Source organism: Cygnus atratus, chromosome 1 (genome assembly GCF_013377495.2).
Source record: "Cygnus atratus isolate AKBS03 ecotype Queensland, Australia chromosome 1, CAtr_DNAZoo_HiC_assembly, whole genome shotgun sequence".
Classification (NCBI taxonomy): Eukaryota; Metazoa; Chordata; class Aves; order Anseriformes; family Anatidae; genus Cygnus; species Cygnus atratus.
Genome location: NC_066362.1, coordinates 50,956,732 through 50,979,288, shown reverse-complemented (window position 1 = coordinate 50,979,288; position 22,557 = coordinate 50,956,732).

Here is a 22,557-nt window from a genome sequence, read left to right as displayed (position 1 = left end):
TTGATTCAAGAATTAGTTGAATTAATGTGCATAGAATAACTAAAAAATAACAAATTTAGTAGCTAATTTTAGTTTTAGCAGGAATGTCCTTTATTTATTTATTTATTTATTTTTTGCAAAAATAGTTTCATGGACATTTTAAAACAAGTTAAAACAAATCTGAAAATATCCTATTATTTTTTGAAAGCTAAGCCTTTCATATTTGCATTGCACATTTGTTAATTCTCAGTCAGAAATTGGAAGAATGCCTTGGGGAAAATATAATTATGCAGTGGAAATGTCATTCTGTTAAATAAGACTAACATTTTGCCATTAATATTTTACATTTCTATAATGTTCAAAATTCATGGTCAAAATATTTTTGTAGTCATTCCTTGTAGAGAATTTCCACTGAGTACAGTTGTGACTTTTAAAATGGGCCTAGGTAAAGCAATGATCTAACAAGGACTGGACCTCCTACTCTCCAAGAGTCCAGATCCAAGCCTGCACAGTGGTGGCTAAAGGATGCATCGTCAGGTAAGACCCTGGAGAATAAAAAGAGCAATAGTATAAGGAAATTCTGGAAATGGGTTTTAATAGGTGGTTAAATAATTGAATAGGCTGAAATCAGACTGAACCTTTACCAGAAGGCTTTCACTTTTGATGATTGGAGAACTAGAGCCTGTTTGTTTGCTTGTTTGTTCTATTTTTTCCACTTAAGGAGTCAAGGGAACTGTATCACTTCTAAATCTTATTAACTGCAAAGGACTATCTATGAAGTTGAAGTTGCAGAAAAAACTTAAAATACTCTTTTTGGATGGAGAGTAAGAGAAAAATGTCTACTAGAACTAGGACTACAATGGGAATGAATTCTGCTAGTCCATCTACAAGCAATTAATTTGACTTTGTTCAAATAGCAATTGCAGCATTTAAAAAAAAAAAAAAGGAAAGAAAAAGAAAAAAAAAAGACACACACACACACAACAACAACAACAAAAGCCAAAGGGGAAAACATGAACTATGCCTTAGGTAAATCTTCAGTTCTGTGGTGCTGGTATACTCCTCTGATGTGCAATTTATCTGATGCACTTCACCCTTCAGCCTCAAACACTCATCTAGGTAAATATATTTGTTATTTAAGCTTTAAAAAGTAAGAAAAATTAAATATAGGGAAAATCTATTTGAGTAACACAAATTGTAGTTTTAGAAATCCATTGTAGTGTAGCATATAAGCTCTCCATTTAAGACTTTAAAATACATATACAATTTAATTACATTGTACCCCATTTTATCACCTAAATGTAATAGATTCTCTTATAATTATTGTTCCTGATGTATGTTATATATATTCTATATTTATGTTTATATAATTCTCTGTATAATATATAGATATCTCTATCTACGTACATATAACATATATAATGATACATTATATGTATTATATTTAGATAAATATACTTATTTATACTTCCTTATCTGGACAATAAGTCACCCAAAATACACGGAAAAGATATAAAACCTCAACAAAATAAAACAATCGTACAGTACAATGAGAAGACACTGGCATGTATGTATCACTAGTGCCTTCCAAAGGTGAGAACATGCCAGTACTGACAGGAAAAGAAGCACTGTTATCCGTAGGTTCGTACCCAGTGTGCCTTGCCAGAGTCAGAATCCACATGAAGGTCTTTTAGTTAAATAATTATATGATTCTGCAGAATCAAGTGCTTGCTGATCTTTCGCAAAGCAAGAACACTTCTGACTTGAATCACTGTTATTAATACAAAGCTCACTTGTGAAACTCTCTCTCTAGCTACTTCTGATTGGTTGTTTTATAGCTTTCCTTTCTCTATTGAGCCTGCACATTATGGGGGGTGGGGGGGACACCAAATCCCACATTTCCATATATTTGCATTTTGATGGGTGTGTTTTTTAATATATTAATGACTCTTAATGAACAAAACTTTACAATAGGTCAGTCTGGAATCTTCCTTCAACTGTTTTACTCCTTCTTGGTTTTTAGATTTCATCGTTTATCTCCCTTGCTTCTGCTAGATCAAGGCTACCAATCTCCCTGTTTTCTTGAAGGTTTCCTTGTTTTCTTCAGCTTAAGACTACAGCACCATAAAAATTCTAAAGCCCTAATCAAATAAGGCTATAATTCACAAAAATTGTTGATCACCTAGTTACCTGAACACATCTGACAGTTGCTGGTTTCAAAAATAATTGAAAACTGTGCAAAATTTCATAAGATGTGGATTTTTCTATTACACTTCTTTCATGTGTATTAAATTTCTGTGCCAGAAAGCCCTAGTATTTTCTTGTAACAGATGAGGTTGATATGTTGCTCTGCACAACAATTTACAAAGAATTACTGGTCAGTAGAGTTACAAACTTTTTTTCAAAGATCCCATGTTCAATAGGTATTTCTAGGCTACTTTCATGATGTTCTTTCCAGTATATTGATGCTTATGAAAGTTAAAAAGACTAATCAGACATCTAAGCAAAACCTTACCCAACAGTAGTTCTGGTTAGGCCACGGCACTACTCTTAAAAATGTTGAGATTTTACTTCTGAAATACTGAGAATGGAATGCATTTTTCTGTCAGTTCTCATGAGTAAAGGACCAACAAAAATCTTAATTTTTAGCTTTACTTCATATTCTCCCAACTTCACCATCAGGGTCAGGATGTTTTTATAATTCTGAATAAAGAAACATTGCAAAATAGCAAATGAAAGTAGAGTGAGAATGCCTCATAAATGTATACCTAAACCAGTAAATAGTTTATTGTAGGAAATATGTCACCATAACAATAAATAAATATAGATCTGAAATTTACTTCTGTACTAGAACAAAGATAAATATGCAGATGAGATGGTGTGGGACTGATGCATCAGAACTAGAATAATGAGCATATTTAACAGATTATTCACTTATCAAATGTATGACATCATGCTGCACAGATAAAGATTATTAGACAGCTATTCTTGCTATGGCAAGTGCAAGTGCTGAAGTCTGGGAAAGGTTTGCTTTAATTTGCAGCAGTGGAGGAGGTCTAGAATGACTTGTTTTTTTCTCTGGAGAATCTTTCCACTTACAGTTCTTATGTACCTTGGCTGGAGAGATGAGCTTTCTGCCTCTCAACATTCAGTTTTGAAAGTGAATGGTCAACCCTCAGTAACTAAGGTTAGATATTTTGACTGTCATTTGTAACTTTTCATCTATGTTTCCGAAGACCTTCAAGGAACAAATCATAAAATCACAGAATCATAGAATGTCTCAGGTTGGAAGGGACCTTAAAGATCACCTAAATCCACAACCCCCGCCATAGGCAGGGATGCCATCCACTAGATCAAGTTTTTGTCAAGGACAGATGTTTAACAGATTCATTTCAAAATTCACCTAATTCTCATGCAAAAGGGAATAGGTAATTTAGACAAATCCTTTCATCTTACCAACCATGAAATAGTATAAGATTTCTCCAGATTACAAAATTTTGAAGAAAAGTAAAGAGCTGGGAAAACTCTAACGCTTGAGAATGGACATCATATAAAGAACACTGAAAACCTCTTATACAATTTGGACAACTGCTGCAATATTTTTATAAAGTGTAAAATATATCACTAGGACAATAGTTATGAAAAAAATCCTAGATACGTACTGCTGATTCATATTTTCATTCAAAATTCATTCAGAATATCTCCCACTAGAGCTAATAGAGACTACATACAAAACATAGCTTTTCTGCCAGTTACAAACCATCTATAAAGAGAAGAGCAAAAAAATAAGACTCAAACTCGTTCTTGAACTAAATTGTAAGTGGTAATAGAATTAATTATTTAGACTGTTCTTGAAGTTTCTGTGATTTTAAAATCTTACTATGGCAAAATTCTCTAACTATAGTTAACAGCAGTAACAGCTTTATGGCTACAGCTGTTATTCTGATTTTAAATATACAAAACTACACATTATATCTATTCTGAGAATGGTACTAGATATAATATACGTGGTTTTTTTTCATATTATTTGATGAAAAATTACTGCATATCTGAAATTAAAATTAGATCCAAGTTATTATGTCCAATTCTTTGAAAATGCTATTGATAAAATTTGGTGTATCCATACTGGGAAATCATTTCCGTTAGCTTAGACATCAGTGGAACAGCATTTTTTCTAACATACCATGAAATGTCAACCATAAAGTAAATTAACGTGCTGCCCCAGGAAAATGGTGATTTTAATAGAACTACTTGTCAAATTAATTATTACTATATTATATTATATATATATTACTATATTATTGCTGCCTGATTGTTGTGTTTAATTAATTAAACACTCTTGAAACAGCTATCGCCAATACAACAAAAAGAAATAAAGCATGTGGATCATATTTCTGCATTAAATTTGCTCTTTCTATATCAGTTATTTTTAAATAAGCAAACAATGAAATAAAAAGATTTCTTTGTAAGTCTATTTTTAACATTAATTTTCCAAATAAAATTTTCAAGATGTATAATTGAAAGTTATTAAAAAAAAAATGAAAAAAAAAGAAAGTTATTAAAATTCCCCTTTTCTTCTTTTTTGTCTAGAACCTTGTGTCAGGAGAGCTTACAGAAACCATTTTTATTCATTATTCCCCATGACAGTACCCCATTTCCAAAATAGCCTGAGGGAAAAAAAAAAAAGACAGCATGTTTTTGTTTTGTTTTGTTCTGTTATTTTAAGACTTACATGAACCTTAAGTTCATGAATGATATGATTTTCTACAGGTAAACAAAATCTGCTGTTGGAGTCACTGATTTCAAATAACTTTTAACATTTCCTAATTCAGCTCTCTAGCAGATTTCCACTTAATTAAATGGGAATGTGAAAAAATAAACTTTATGTTTTGTAAATCCCTGAGAAATTCATTTAATGCAAAGAAAAAAGTGATTCAGAAACCTACAGCTTCATTCAGTAGTCATGACTGTAAGAGTATAGAGTGTCTGATGTTTTAAGGGTATCTGGTCAAGGATCTTTTCCTTAGAAAGGGGTAATAAGAAAGGGAAGCTGTGATGCGAACCAAACCTGATCAGTTCTACTAACTGATAAGGAAAGGGACAGAATGTGGGAATATTGATTCAGACAAGGTTGCCTGAATGAGGATCTTTGGATCAAGATGATAAGTAAAGAAGGGGAAATCATTAAATAAAATGATGACACATAGACCCAACAAAGTAAAAATGGAGACAATTACAAGACACAAACCACTCAGTCACACTGGTTGGATGGGCTATCAAACTAGAGGTTTCATTTTCAGGAAGATCAATCTGGACTTGATGGGCAGCTGACAAGATTATGAACCAAGGGACCTCAGACTGGGAAGGTGCAAAAACCGCAGAGCTCTGCATATCCCTGGAGGTGTGCAGGGAGAGGGGGAGCAAGTGGCACAAAGAGGGGGTAAAGGGCATAAAAGGTCTCGTCATGTAAAACAGGGCCTGTCACTGTGCTTGTCTGTCCAAGCCCTGCTGCCTGATCACAGGAGTCTGTCCTATCTTCTCCTATTTTCTCATTAAATATTTACTTAACTCTCTCTCTATCTCTCTCTCTCTCTGTATTTGCACTCTTTCTCCCATGTGTATGCATGCTGCAAGGACTATGTGCCAGCTCCTCGAGAGACCTGTGTGTGTGAGTGAAGGTTGGTCCCAGCTGCTGAAGTCATGCCATGGGAGCAGGCACCCCTGGACTTTGATGCCAGCTACTGGTGTGAGTTCAGGGTCTCCGTGCCAGCTACTGGAGTCAGAATTGGGGGAGGAGGCATCCCCTCCAGTAGCCAGCACCCCAGCCACTTTTACTCCCAGTCACAGGGGCAGGAGTAATATGTGCTCCCAAACCAGCTACTGGAGAGGACCATTGGAGTGAGTGGGGGTCTTCTATTCCCAACCATGGCGTGTGTCATGTTAGGCATTGGAATGGGCTGCCCAGGGAAGCGGTTGAGTGGAGGTCTTTAAAAGACGTTTAGATGTAGTCCTTAGTGATATGGTTTAGTGGAGGTTTTGTTAGTGTTAGGACAGAGGTTGGACTAGATGATCTTGGAGACCTCTTCCAACCTAGACGATTCTGTGATTCTGTGATACTCAAAGGATCCACAAATGTGTATGTGCTTGTGAACCTAGAGTGTGCTCTGTGTGTGCATGCACCAGTGAACTTCTGTCTTTCCCAGAGAAGTGCAAGAAGACTTAGTTATGTTTTACATGAGTCTGGTGTGCAAGTGCTGTTGAAAGTGGCCTGTGGCTTGGGCAGCCTCTGACTGGTTGTGTTAGTGTCCTGTATGCACGTGTGTGTCTCTGGATACGTGCTCAGCTTTGCTGCTGGTTGGATCTGAAAAGCAGAAGGTGGCAGCTGCATCCCCAGCCTGGGCTGAGACTCCAATTACCACAGGAAAAAGAGAGAAAACAATTTGCAAATATATACTACTATACGATACTATACGATACGATACGATACGATACTATACCATACCATACCATATCATACCATACCATACTATACCATACTATGCTATGCTATGCTATGCTATCATAGCATATTGCATCATACTGTATTAGATGGTGTGATGATATATTTACTCTTTGTTAAAATCTTTCTAATGCAATAGAAAGTTACAACAAAGATTACTGTTCCAAGGATAAACTTTTAAGCCTGCCATCTCTGTGTATTTAAATACATATGTGACCTCTATCATCACTATTAAGTGCCATGTCTATTAGCCTGCACGTTTTTTCAGGTGGTTGTTTGTTTGTTTGTTTGCTTTTGTTTTTGTTTTTCCAACTGGAGGGCACATTCATGTGGAATATTCAAAACCTGTGAGCAAATCTGTCCATGGCAGAGACTGTATTCTTATGTCAATAAAAAGGTTGTATTACTGAATAGCTTAGCAACTGTATTTTACTTCCTTTTTGAAGTTCACAGAACTGGGCTGTGGTGTGGACACCATTATAAATATTTTTCCAAATAAAAGTAGGTTTTAAGAGAATGCTTGATTATCTATATCTGCTATATCTTGCAAAATATAGATTTCCTACAGCTTACATTCCTTGTAACTTACTTTCTTCTGGGACTATATAGCTACAACCTTATTTCACCCTCAAATTTTGTAGCCACTTTACCTCATCTTGCAGAGGAGATTGTGTTTCTACCCAAACAGTTGGGTTAACTCTTCCAAAAATCTCAGAATAGAAAAAGTATTTATGTCTTTACCAATAAATGCTCTCAAAAAAGGAAAAAGAAAATAAAATTTGTTCTTATGGAAATTCAGAAGACAGTTTTGTATTGGAAAAAAAAAAAAAAAAAAACTTTTCCAATTATTTCTTGATAACTCTTGGTATATACCTCAAATAAATGTTTCAGTATTTACTTGCTAAATATTATGTTCAAAAGTCATAGTAGTTAAGCATCACTTCACTGAGCAGCTTTGAAGAGCAACGCTTATTATATGTCTCTAAAGTTCCACTACCCAAACTAACTTGGCTATGTGCACTGTGATATAACATAGAAAACTAGATGTTCGATTGCCCATATATTTTCATAGTCCAATCAAATTCTGATTAAATAATAATGTTAAGTAAACCAGCAGTTCAGATTTTTTAATGTTTTCAGTAAGTCCAGGCAGAAATCTGAAAATATTAGGCTTCGTTGCTTGCATTTAAAAACATTGCATTTACAAAGCATGTATAATTGTTTTTAAGAAGAATAAATGAACTAAGAATAAAAGAATGTACTTAACTACAAAGTATTTAATTTCTTGCTTATTTTTGTTGTGGTTTAGCCCGGCCGGCAGCCAAACACCACACAGCCGTTCGCTCACCCTCCCTCCTCCCTCTCTGGGATGGGGGAGAGATGGGCTATTCTCACCCAGTATTAAATCCCCTTGAGGAACACACCGGACCTCCCCATTCTTTTCCATTACCCACCAAGTGCATCCAGGTCCCTGAGCAAAAGCAATCCCATGAATGGGTTTGCCTTTTCCTGAGGCAGGAGTAGCCCAGACTGTTTTACCCAGCATGTTTCTTACATGCACTACAGGAACTTTATCCCCTTCTGCAGCACGTAACAGGTTTGATGGGGCAGATCCAGCTCAGTTCGCAGATCCCCTAGTATTGACTAAGCAGGTGGCCTTTGCCAAATGTGTACCCCAAGTTTTGAATGTCCCAGCACCCATTGCTTTCAGTGTAGTCTTTCACAGTCCAAAGTCCACTGAACAGTCCAAAGTTCAACATTCCCGGAGGCTGGTGCATGATAGGGGATGTGATACACCCACTCAATACCATGTTCTTTGGCCCAAGTGTCTATAAGGTTGTTTCGGAAATGAGTCCCATTGTCTGACTCAATTCTTTCTGGGGTGCCATGTCGCCATAAGACTTGTTTTTCAAGGCCCAGGATAGTGTTCCGGGCAGTGGCATGGGGCACAGGATATGTTTCCAGCCATCCGGTGGTTGCTTCCACCATTGTAAGTACGTGGCGCTTGCCGTTGCGGGTTTGAGGGAGTGTGATGTAATCAATCTGCCAGGCCTCTCCATATTTGTATTTCAGCCATCGTCCTCCATACCAAAGAGGCTTTGACCGTTTGGCTTGCTTGATTGCAGCACATGTTTCACAATCATGAATAACCTGTGCTATAGTGTCCATGGTCAGGTCCACCCCTTGATCACGAGCCCATCTGTATGTTGCATCTCTACCTTGATGGCCTGAGGTGTCATGGGCCCATCGGGCTATAAATAATTCACCTTTATGTTGCCAGTCCAGGTCCACCTGAGCCACTTCAATCCTAGCAGCCTGATCCACCTGCTGGTTGTTTTGATGTTCTTCAGTAGCCCGATTCTTGGGCACATGAGCATCTACGTGGCGTACCTTTACAACCAGGTTCTCTACCCGGGCAGCAATATCTTGCCACAATGCAGCAGCCCAGATGGGTTTGCCCCGGCGTTCCCAGTTGTTCTGCTTCCATTGCTGTAACCACCCCCACAGGGCATTTGCTACCATCCATGAATCAGTATAGAGATAGGGAACTGGCCACTTTTCTCATTCAGCAATATCTAAAGCCAGCTGAATGGCTTTCACTTCTGCAAACTGACTCGATTCACCTTCTCCCTCAGCAGCTTCTCCAACTCGTCGTGTAGGACTCCATACAGCAGCTTTCCATCTCCGATGCTTTCCCACAATACGACAGGACCCATCAGTGGACAGGGCATATTTCTTCTCACTTTCTGGTAGCTTGTTGTGCAGTGGGTCTTCTTCAGCACGGACCACCTCCTCCTCTGATGATATCCCAAAGTATTTGCCTTCTGGCCAGTCCATAATCACTTCCAAGATTCCTGGGCGACTGGGGTTTCCTATTCGAGCCTGCTGAGTAATCAGTGCAATCCACTTGCTCCATGTAGCATCAGTTGCATGATGTGTAGAGGGGACCCTTCCTTTGAACATCCAGCCTAGTACCGGCAGTCGGGGTGCCAGGAGGAGCTGCGCTTCAGTACCGACCACTTCCGAAGCAGATCGAACTCCTTCATATGCTGCCAATATCTCCTTTTCGGTTGGAGTGTCACGGGCCTCAGATCCTCTGTATCCCTGACTCCAAAACCCCAGGGGTCGACCTCGAGTTTTCAGACCAGGTTCTTTCTGCCAGAGGCTCCAGGTGGGACCATTCTCCCCGGCTGCGGTGTAGAGCACATTCTTTACGTCTGGTCCTGTTCGGACTGGCCCAAGGGCTACTGCATGAACTATTTCCTGCTTAATTTGTTCAAAGGCTTGTCATTGCTCAGGGCCCCATTCGAAAGCATTCTTCTTACAGGTTACTTGGTAGAGCGGGTTTACAATCAGACTGTAATTTGGAATATGCATTCTCCAAAACCCCATGACACCTAGGAAAGTTTGTGTTTCTTTTTTGCTAGTTGGTGGAAACATAGCTGTTATTTTGTTGATCACACCCATTGGGATTTGACGACGTTCATCTTGCCATTTTATTCCTAAAAACTGGATCTCTCGTGCAGGTCCTTTAACTTTATTCTGTTTTATGGCAAAACCGGCCTTCAGAAGGATTTGGACTATTTTCTTCCCTTTCTCGAAAACTTCCTCTGCAGTGTCACCCCACACAATGATGTCATCAATGTACTGCAGGTGTTCAGGAGCTTCCCCCTGCTCCAGCGCAGACCGGATCAGTCCATGGCAAATGGTAGGGCTGTGTTTCCACCCCTGGGGCAGCCGATTCCAAGTATATTGGACTCCCCTCCAAGTGAAAGCAAACTGTGGCCTGCACTCTGCTGCTAGAGGGATGGAGAAAAATGCATTAGCGATATCAATTGTGGCATACCACTTGGCTGCCTTTGATTCCAGTTCATACCGGAGTTCTAGCATGTCCGGCACTGCAGCACTCAGCGGTGGCGTGACTTCGTTCAGGCCACGATAGTCCACTGTTAGTCTCCACTCACCATTAGACTTTCGCGCTAGCCATATGGGACTATTAAAAGGTGAATGAGCCTTGCTGATCACTCCTTGGTTCTCCAGGTGACGAATTAGCTTATGGATGAGAATCAGGGAGTCTCGGTTGGTGCGATATTGCCGCTGGTGCACAGCTGTGGTAGCGATTGGCACTTGCTGTTCTTCAACCCTCAGCAACCCCACAACAGAAGGGTCCTCTGAGAGACCGGGCAAGGTAGACAACTGTTTAATGTCCTCTGTCTCTAAGGCAGCTATGCCAAAAGCCCAGCGGAACCCTTTTGGGTCCTTGAAATATCCTCTTCTAAGATAGTCTATGCCAAAGATGCACGGAGCATCCGGGCCAGTCACAATACGGTGCTTTTGCCACTCATTCCCGGTTAGACTCACTTCAGCCTCCAATACAGTTAACTGCTGGGATCCCCCCATCACTCTATAAATACAGATGGGCTCTGGCCCTTTATAGCTTGATGGCATTAGAGTACATTGTGCACCAGTGTCTACTAAAGCCTTATACTTCTGTGCGTCAGACGTGCCAGGCCATCGAATCCACACAGTCCAATAAACTCGATTGTCCCTTTCCCCCCACTGGATGGAGGCAGGGCCCTTCTAGTCCTGGTCAGAATCTTCATTTCTGTGTTTAAAGGATTGCCTGCTGGATGTTGGAGCAGCAAACTTTTCAGAGAACCCCTTTTTCCCAACTGTTTTCTTTTGCAACTCACATACCCGTGCCTCTAGGGTTGTGGTAGATTTTCCATCCCATTTTCTCATGTCCTCTCCATGGTCACGTAGGTAAAACCACAGGGTGGCGCGGGGTGTGTACCCACCATATTGTCTTCCTTGCACGGATGAACGCTTACCCCTAATAGTTGAGACACTGGTTTGTACAGGTGGGGAGGAAAATAAACTCTCTTTAAATTGGTGGACCTTTTCAGAAAGTTTCTCCAAAGTATTCTCTTTTAGTTGGTTGACATTAGTTTGTTCAGGTGGGGGGGGGGAATAATCTCTCTTCAAGTTGGTGGACCTTTTCAGAAAGTTTCTCCCGAGCCGAGACACAGGCCTGTAGGGAAGAGGAGAGACTTTCTTCGTACTGCCAGAGTTGTTTAGCCACTTCATCCACTGTGGGTTCCTCATCCTCTTTCCAGGCCATTATTGCCAATGAGCTGGCCCATGATGATGGTGCAGTCCGTATAAACTTCCGCCACAGGAGTCATGTACACTTGACTTCATCTGGATCTGTGAATATTTGTCCATTTTCTAGGTCCTTATAAGTCACCTCCCGTATGGCTAATTCCCTCAGGTATTGAATTCCCTTCTCCATAGTGGTCCATTTGCCTGGTAGACATACAAGTTCTTCCTTGAAGGGATACCTTTCCCTCAGAGCTGACAGGAGACACCTCCAGAGGCTGTAAGATCATGCTCCATCTCCAATTGCTTTGTCAATGCCTGCGTCTCTAGCAAGGGATCCCAGCCGCCTGGCTTCCCTGCCCTCTAATTCCACACAATTGGCTCCAGTGTCCCAGCACCGGAGCAGCCAGGTGACAAGCTGGTCACCTATGCAGCGACCAAAATCTTTTCGCACATCTCATAGCTCACGCTGGTATAGGTTTCAGGTAATTACTGTTGATTTTTCGACATCCTCGTCTTCATCCTCCTTGATCTCTGATGGCCCAGCCTCATCTTCTCTATACCTAGACCTAGCAGAAGACTGTCTGCGTTCTAAACGACCTGAATCTCTATACCATTTTTTCACCTTGTCTACAGGGGCAACTTGCACTGCTACAGCTCATTTCTCTGACCCAGCCACAGGAGCGGGAGCGGCTGCAGGAGCTGGAGCGGCTGCAGGAGCTGGAACGGCTGCAGGAGCTGGAGCGGCTGCAGGAGCTTGAACTGGAGTGGCTGCGGGAGCTGGAGCGGCTGCGGGAGCTGGAGCAGCTGCAGGGGCTGGAGCAGCTTCAGGGGCTGGAGAGGCTGCAGGGTCCATCGTAGGGGTTGGAGTGGCTGTTGGGCCTGTCACAGGACTTGGAGTGGCCGAAGGGTCTGTCACTAGGTTGATAGTAGCATCAATTGCAGCTCGATAGGCATAGTCCAGGCCCCAGCACGCTACAGTGATTTGTGTCACTTTGGAACTGCCAGAGTCATGACACCTTTTTTTCAAGCATTCTACCAGTTTTTTAAGATTTTGCAGTTGTTCAGGGGTGAATGTCCAAAACACTGGAGGTGCCCACTGTTCTAGAAACCTGCCCATATCCTCCCACACTCCCTGCCACTTGCAACTATCCCGCCTCAGGACAGATCTCTGGATGAGATACCTAAGTAGTTGTTTAACCTTAAACAAAACCTGAAACGCATTCAGGAGACATAACAACAAGAACATGCTGGTCTGAGTATCCCAAGGATATTCAACATCTTGGAGAGCTACCGTAACTAGCTCGGGGGATAAGAGGGTGGTGAAGGAGAAAGGGAGAGTGAACAAGTAGGAAAAAATATCTTCCCCTGTCCCCTCCACAGATTGGCTCCTTGATGAAAAAAGGCAATAGGTATAATTGCTAATAGTTTCCGAGATATGGTTTCCAAAGTAGAGAGTCGACGACAGTGCTGAGTACAAATACCAGGTTAGAGTCATGACCAGAAATTTCATCATATCGTAAGCCATTGTTACACTGCATAGTACCATAACGATCTTAAACCAGGGCCTGGAAAGGATAAACAGCATGACAGGGAGCACATACAGAAAGTAACGTGCTATAAAACTCAATTTGGGAAACAGGCACAGCAGACTTGAGATTAAGGCAATCAACATTGTGACTAGCAACTATTAAGCAGGTCTAATACTTATACCAATTTTAGTTAACACGCTCTGGTCAGATCTGTTGTTATCTCAACCCTTCGAGCCCCACATTGGGCGCCAAAAAGGACTGTTGTGGTTTAACCCAGCCAGCAGCCGAACACCACACAGCCGTTCGCTCACCCTCCCCCCTCCCTCTCTGGGATGGGGGAGGGAAACGGGAAAGTGAAGCCTGTGAGTTGAGATAAAGACAGTTTACTAAGACAGGAAAATAATAACAACAATAATAGCAATAATAACAATAATAATGATAGTACTACTACTACTACTGTGTACGAAACAAGTGATGCACAATGCAATTGCTCACCTCCTGCTGACCGATGCCCAGCCTATCCCTGAGCAGCCGGCCCCCCTCCACCCCGGCTAGCCACCCCTATATATATTGTTCAGCATGACGTCAGATGGTATGGAATACCCCTGTGGCCAGTTTGGGTCAGCTGTCCTGGGTCTGTCCCCTCCCAGCTCCTGCTGCATCCCTAGCCTGCTCGCTAGCAGGACAGAGCGAGAAGCTGAAAAGTCCTTGGCTTGGTGTAAGCACTGCTCTGCAACAACTAAAACATCAGCATGTTATCAGTGCTCTTCCCATCCTAATCCAAAACATAGCACCCTACCAGCTACGAGGAGGAAAATTAACTCTGTCCTAACTGAAACCAGGACAATTTTGCTAGTCACAGAAGTCCATCTGAAAACTAACAGTGCACACTAAGGGAAAAGAGAATAGCAATCAGTAAAGATGCAAAAATAATTCTCAGTTTTACCATATGTGGTATCATGTTTAGTTTTTATATGGTGTTCACAAGAAGAAATGATTGTTAATCTAGTAAGACTGTACATTTAATAATTCATATAACATAAAGTGTAAAATCTCACCAGTGTATCTGAGATGGAGAAAAGCATCCTGAAGGAAGGAATGTGCTAAATCAGGTCCATAGTAGATTTTTCAATGCCTCTATAGTATATAATGCAATAGAATTGGATGGGAAGAAGTCAAGCATTTTGTAGCATTCCAGCATTCAATACCAACAAATGACAAACTAACTTCTTGTAGGAGGCACATAGTAAAGACTAATGTACTCCATCCCAGAATGACAGAAGGTTTGCTGGATTTTTAATGACAATAATAATAATAATAATAATAATAATAATAAATAACAATAAAAATAACAATAATAAATACTTGACATTGAAGTTAAAGTACAATCAGAGGCAATGAATTTGGAGCTACTTATTAAAGCATGTTAGGTGGTGGCTCAGTTATTAGCTGTAAAAGGACTATCATCCATATCCTTCCCTACTTATTTTACTTGCAATGAACTAGATAGAGGAGTTTGAGAATAAGAGTGTACGATCTTAGAATCAGAAATTGGCACAGGTGTAGTTTACCAACAGCTAATCATCCTGATCTCTGTGATGAGAACATTTATGTTATATATTCATTAGTAAACAGATGTCATAAATTGAAAGCCTCAGGACTGATACTGACATAACCAGAATTTGATCTTGATTGCAGGTAGATAGACTTGGTTATAGGAACCTGAACAGATGTTATTGGCCCTTTGAAACCCACATGATTTTGGGTTAAGTTCAGGTAAACAGTGCCATGATGTGTTATTTAGTATGAGGGTGGCTAAACTGAAGACTAGGAGTTTGAAGTGTTTTAATATAGTCCTAGGAAAGATGAAAGTTCATGTCAGGGTTTAATTCATTACTGAATACTTTCAGTATACTTTCAGTACTTGCAATTATTGATACAGCAAGGGTTGGCACACCTGCCCTTTTTAGTCATTTATCAAACATTACATTATGTAGGAGAGTAACTGATCATTTTGAGGTTTCAAAGAGGGGAGTATGCAATCAAAGAAAAAATGTATAGAGAAAACTTTGAATGGTCATCTAATCTAGTATCCTACTATGGTTCTTTTCAACAGTTTGATCCAAAAAGCTAAAAAAAAAAAAAAAAAAAAAAAAAAAAAGAACAACAAAACAACTGAACAACACTGAACAACAAAACAACCACCATTAAAACACATCCCTATTCTTATTTTTGTGCATTTGTTGCAAGTTCTGCACATATGCAGTTTTAATTCAGAATTATATAAACTTGTATATCAGTAATTTATAGAAGGACTTGGAGAACAGAAACTGGTACTTTGCATATGGAGGGGTTATTCTCAGTAGAGTTTCAGAGTTTAGGGAGATAAAGAAAGATCACACCATTGATCATTTTGATTCATTGTGTATGGAAAGGCAAGACAAGATGGCAACATAAAACTATAATGACACACAAAAGAGCAACAACAACAACAACAAAGTTTTCTCACAGATAATATGTTATATAACTTGTTATGTGCTAAAGGAGGAGGATCTCATTGGGATATGAATCAATGCAAGTGTGGAAAAATAACTTTATAAAAGTTCGAGATTTCTGATAAATAATTTATTCTTCCAAGATTGGAGCAATAACATTACTGACAAATCAGGTAATAAGGCCATCATTATTAGAGGGTTAGCTTACATCCTTGTGAGAGGATATAAGCAATTGGCTCTTCAGTCAAATCTGTAAAGAATTTGTGAACGTTCTTTGTCAATTTAGCATCACAACCACCAAACTGAATGTTCAATACTACTTATCAGGAAGAAAAGGAAGTCATCTAAATGAACATATGCATCTGCTGGCACAGTATAAAGTGGGCTATGACATGAAGATTATGCACAGGCAGAGATAATAAGGCGATTTTAAAAGAACATGGAAAGAGAAGCAAAATGTAAGATTACTTTTTAAACCTATTGGTTTGCTAGGATATTATGAAATATTTCGTATTTTAAAATATTTCAACTACTGTGTATCCACAGAATTTGTCAGTATTTCTTTTAAAAATTGCTTTTGCAATGAAGTTTTCTATCCTACTAAGTCATTAACTAGTGTGTCTTTCTATATAGTCTCCATAGATTATATCTAACAACTCACTTAAAAGGTAGAGTTGCCTAAAAGAAAAGTGATTCGTCTCTTGTGAGCTAGGTCCAAAGAACATTAATCGTACTTGGAAGTTATCACCAGAGAAAAGTTAAATGATTTGTCTTCAGGTCATGATCGATATCCTTAATTTAACTAATGGAGACAAACTCTGGCTCCTCAGTGTCTTCTCATCTGCCAAGGAACTTAACCTGAGAGAAAAAGATAAACTTTACTCTCCCAGATTTTTATAATTATAACATGGTTTACAAATGCTGTGAGAGGGAATGACAGAGGGATACAAGGTGTTTTACACAATGAATTTTAGCATTCTTATGGTATAGTCATAGTCCTGAACCATGAACTGAGTTTATTCATATATACGCACACACATATGTATCTTTACATTTATGCACTAGTGGTTGTACAGAAAGTAGTTGGGAGACCTCAAAAGGAACCATGAAATTATAATAAGAGATGGATTTAGTATTTTTTCTACTCCTATAATTTGCTTATAGTGACCATGTTCTCTTCAGTGAAATCAGAGTTGTTACGCCCTGGATTTAAGGTAAAATTTAATGAGTAGGAAGTTTTAATGTTCAGCACTCTGTTTTTATTGGTACTATCTAATACCTCAGTATAAAATATTTCTTTAATTTTTTTCTTTATGCTATGTTTTTCCTATGGTGAATATTTTTGTAAATAGGATAGGAGATAAAGGCTAGTGTTATTATTTAAAGAGCCATTAATTTGTGTAATATTCAAACATAAATATACTTCTCTACCAGATTAAAAGTCTATGGACTCGCAAAAGATAAGAGTTACCCCTGTTTGAGAAAAGTTATGCGTAGTTAATCAGAAAAAAATACTACAGTGTGTGACACAGAAAGCGCTGCTAAGTGTAACTAGATGTGAACTGGTGACGATTTTCACACACAGAGCATTTTCTTCCCTCATATGGACAACAAAAGTGAAGGAACTTTACTTCTTGCAAGGGGATGTAAGTATACAATTTCTTGTTGAACTGGATGTAGCTATAAAAGCAAAAAATATTTAAGTATAAATACAATCATGAATTAAAATTAATGTTGAATTTAATTGCATTTTTTCTTGGATAGGATTCACTATACGGTACTGCCAGCTACAAGTTTCATGCATGCTATACATTTTAATGCAATAAAGATTTCGCAGCAAGCACAGGGAAAAGTTTATTTTCTCATTTATAAATTAGACCCTGGGTCTTCTGTTGAAGAATACTAATTGGGGTGGTTATGCTCATCATGCAGATCACAGTACATCAAAAGCATAAGCATTTTGCAGAACTAGATAGTATTTATTCAAAATATTTGTGCTAATGGTTGTCTGTCATCCTGTTTCCTATTATCCTTTTTCTAGTGGAGGTATCCAAGTCAATAATCACACGATATAGTTGTCAGCCTAGCTATTTCTAACTGAAGCATATAGAACACATTTTTTTGTGTGTGCATGAATAATTTTTAGATGTGTTAAATGGAGCACCAGGTGGTTTGAGTGAATATTTTTAAGGAAAAAATACATATTTAGAAACACTTGCAAAATCATCTTATCTTCCACCCACTGAAATTCAGCTGTGACCTCTGAGTTGAGCCAAGGTCCATCAAGGGTCATCAGACTACAGTATATGCAGTTCAATAAAGAAAAGGACTGCTCTCTAGTAAACCATTACTCTCAAGCAAATAGGAATTGGGACTTTCCTTAAGAAATTGTCATTGCTTGGCTCACCAGCTGTCTTCAGCAATCAAAGACAAAAGCTTAGAAAAGTGGTTGGTGGGAATATTAGGGCATGTGAAGATTTTTATTTTTATGCCATTCATTTGATGGTCTGTTTAAATACAGAACGTACTGTAATAGCCCTGATTGTGGGGCTATACAGACCAACATCTATCTGTATTGGTTTGGGTCTCCTTTTCACTGGTTGAACTGTCTCTGAGTTAGGTTGAAAATCATAGCTCAAATTGTTCCATTTTTTCCCATTTTTCCTTTTCCAACAGATTACAAAGTGTGGATTTAGGTAACTGCTCATCTGCACAGAGAGACCTCTGCTCTCTGATTTTCCTTTGAATTGCTCTTCAATATGTATGTGGTGCTGCAAGGAAGTAGAGAAAAAGATTAAGTGGGTGGTAGTGTCAGCAAAGATGTGAATGAGGCAGAGCTTTGGCAGTTTTTCAGACTAAGGTATCTTTGCTTATAGGTGCATTGCCAAAAGTGAGTATTTGATTGAACTGGATGGTTTCTAGGGCTTTAAGTAGAACAGAGAATTGTAATATAAGTACACTGAGAGACGGATAGATAGGGATTGAGAGGGTGAGGTTATTTCTTCATTATTTATAGTATCCACTCTTATTTCAGATAGGAGATTTTAGCATAATGCTTGAAGACCCACTGAATCCACTTGCACATCCATTACTTTAGTAACACCAGAATCAAATTCCCCTTTTCATTTCTGTCTCATTTTAGCTTTGTCTCATGCTAAATTTCTGCAAATCTCATGCTAACCAAAGGGCCCAGAAAATAAGTTTTGGAATTGGCACCAACCACCTACAATATTTGTTTTCTAAATTCTTTAGCAACCTGCTGTGTAGCTTAGAGGAATTAAGGCATGCAACACAAAAATTGTTAATTCTTTGTGGAGGGAGAGAGGAAAATGGAGGAAACAAGCTGAGAGTAAACAGGGAGGAGCAGCTGTCCAGGGAAGGTACTTATTATTAAATAAGAATGGCTCTGATACCAAACCATGGACTCATGTGTTACCAGTTACTCTGTTCACTTATTCACTCAGACCACAGTCAGAAAGACCTCAGGCGCGTTGTGCTTAATGGTGAGGTATGATTGCTCTGACCACAGATAGTGGCTGCACACAATCAACTTTATATGTCCAGCCTTGCAGCAGCCCAGGAAGCAGATGCACAGTAATCCATGCACATATCCGTAATCATAGCAGCGGGACGACTGATTACTGGTTTTTATTGACCAGATACAGATATGTCACCTATCTTATGTGACAGTGTAAGACCAGTTATTCTATGTATTAAAATAGAGCAGAATTCTAATAACTCTCTATCACTGTGATTCCTCTCCAGCATATTTGCTTGTTTATTTATTTATTTACCTGGCTGTACAAGCAATTGTCATGCTGAGCAGGATGGAAAGAAAAAAAAAAAATATGTCATTTATGTATCAAAATAGAGTGTTTCTTTACCATGTTATAAAAAAAGAAAAAAAAAATCTTCATTACAAAAACAATTAATATATGGATTAAAACATATTAGTAGTTCACATCATCTACATATATTAATGTAATGCATGCTGCCTATATTGTTGGGATTAGTCCCTGTAACATTTTGCATTGTCAAGCAGTATGTTCTATGTCAGAAACACTGTTGCTAATTTTAGTAATCTAGATAGAAATTTTCAGCACCTGTTCTGTATATGGCTCCCTGAAGAAGACAGAGTGGTATCAGTGATGATGATAGATAGATCAAACTATATATTTGACTGGTTTATTAATAGGCATGGTGTAGTATCTGCATACTAATGATTTTCAATATTTGTTTACTTTTTATACAGGGTTTGTACTAGCAAATGAATATATGATTTTAATTTCTTATTTTAAGTTTTCTTTCAAGATTTCTGCCCCATTATAGGATCTTTTTCATGTATCATCTCTTTCATCACCTCTATAAACAGTACATAAATAAATGCAATTTACACTAGTGACCTATGAGTCACTAAACTGATGCATAAACATGATACAAAAACTGAGGTTATTTTCTAGTACAAAACCGAAATGTAGCTTTAATTTGTTTTAATAGTTTCGGAAAAATATTTATTATTCACAAAAAAAAAAAAAAGTTTTTACAACTCTTATATAACAATTGTAGAAGTCTGCTAAGTCTAATTCATAATTATTCATTTTAAGTAAGAGTATGTTTACTGACTGTAAATTCCTTCTATCAGGTAGGTGGAAAGTAAAATCTTTCACTCTGGTAATAATAAAATAAATAACTTTATAAAAATTTTTATGTTTAATAATAACTACATGAAATGGATTCATTTCTATTTGAAATTGATTTCCAGTCACTTGCAAATATCAGCACTGAAAATATATTTTGATATTACAGTACTTCAGCATTCAATACATTTTAAATGACCCTGAAATTTGAAGTCAACAGCATATTCATTAGCTCACTCTTCTACCGCCCAAGACAGATAAAACTTATCTGAAAATGATTTTAATAAATTCCTTAAATATCTGCATAAACAGTGATGTATTTATGTGTTTTGATAAGCATAGGTCTACAACATATTAATATAGATAAATTAATAACGTAGTTAAAGTGTCAATAAAAAATATTTTTGGAAGTGCATTCTAGCCCAATTCATTTATGTGCTCTCGTAGTAAGTTGCATAGTTGCCTTATTGAAATAAATGGATTTTTCTAAAGCAAAAGCTACCGGACTGTGGTATTTTATAATTATATAATTAATACATATATTTAAAGCTGAAAGGAAAAAATACTCATAAAAAATAAGTATGAAAAGGCTTTTATATAAGGGGAGATTAAATCAACTGGGATTCTTCACCTGGAAAATGAAATGATTGGAGGACAGTATATTGCAATATAAAGAGACATTAATAATGCAGAGAAGGTAAAAAAAAATAATAAAAATTATTCACTATTTCATATAATACAAAACCCAAGAATAATCAAAAGAAATATTCAAGGAGAATTATTGAATTAACCAAAGTTAAAGTTGTGGGTTTTTTTTTGTTTGTTTGTTTGTTTTTATACTCAACGTGTATATGAATTGCAGAACTTATTGCCACATGCTGTGCCAAAATAGCTGCTGTTACAGTTATTACGTGATATCAAACACAAGGATGAAGAAAGAAACTCCAGTTGAGAAGGTCCTAAGATGCCAGAAGCTGTGAAGTTGTGCTGGCAAAGTATTAATTCATTCTTGCATCTGCAATTGGCAACTGTCTAATACAAGATGTTGAACTAGACAAGCCTTTTATCTTGACCATTACTGTTGCATTTATGAACATTTCACAGTCTGATCCTCTCCAAAGAAGGCATTTGACTGCTTAATTTTTGATGTGGACCTGTATATGAATAAAATTAATCAACTGAAAACCATGCAAGTGCGATTGCTCCATTTTGCAGGCATGTGCAAAGAACTTTTAACTTGTTACAGTTATTGTTAATTGTCTGATGATCCTAAACAGTCATGGTGTTGTAGTCTGTTTTAGGGAATGAAAGACAAAACCCACATAAATGACAAGTAAAACACTTCACTTTGAGCTAAAGTTACAAACTGAGTACAAAAACTAATTTTTCTTGTTATCTGCAATTTAAACAGATGTGTACAGTGCCATGGTAAATACTATATTATTGTATGCATTTTAAGACCATCACTGAACTTCAGACATCACAAAGCTGAGCACAGATGAGTTGAGAGAAATTTAGATTTCTATAACTGGCATATTTTTCTCCCTCAGAGATGCACAAAAATGACAAACTAGAGCTTCACAGTTTTCTGTGATTGAATAGATAGACTAGTATTAACATAGGTCACCTATAGAAAAATAGAGAAGGAGCAAGCAAACCTAAAGAATTGCTATGGTATTTATTCCATCAATGCAGAATTATCCCCCAGTGTTTATTTCAAGCATTGGACTAGTCCATCTTGAAATACTAAGGAACAAATTTATGAATTACTTATTACAGGGTACCCTATTTTATGCTTAGCAGGAATTTTTCTTAAAAGCATTACCCTGATGTACAATACTACCTTCTTGATTTAAATCACTCTTCTCTTGGAAATCCCTCCCTGCATGTTCATCAGAAACATGCTAATAACTACTATAGGGAAAACAACATAAAGAGTTGAAATTAAAATACAATTTTTCCTACATTTTAAAACACACAACTTTCCAGTAGAATCCTTGACACTTGTATTGGGTCTGGCTGGGATGGAGTTAACTTTCCTTGCAGCAGCCCATATAATGCTGTGCTCAGCACCTGTAGCTGGAACAGTACTGGTATCACACCAGTGTTGTGTCTGCTGCTGAGCAGTGCTGACACAGAATCAGGGCTCCCTGTAACCAGACAAGCAGGCTATGGGTGGGCAAGAGGTGGGGAAGGAACATCACCAGAGCAGATGACCAAAGGGATATTCCATACCATGTGATGTCACACTCGGTAATAAAAGGTGGAAAAAGGAAGGAGGGGGAAGGAGTGGGCTCTAGTTTTGAAAACGTCTG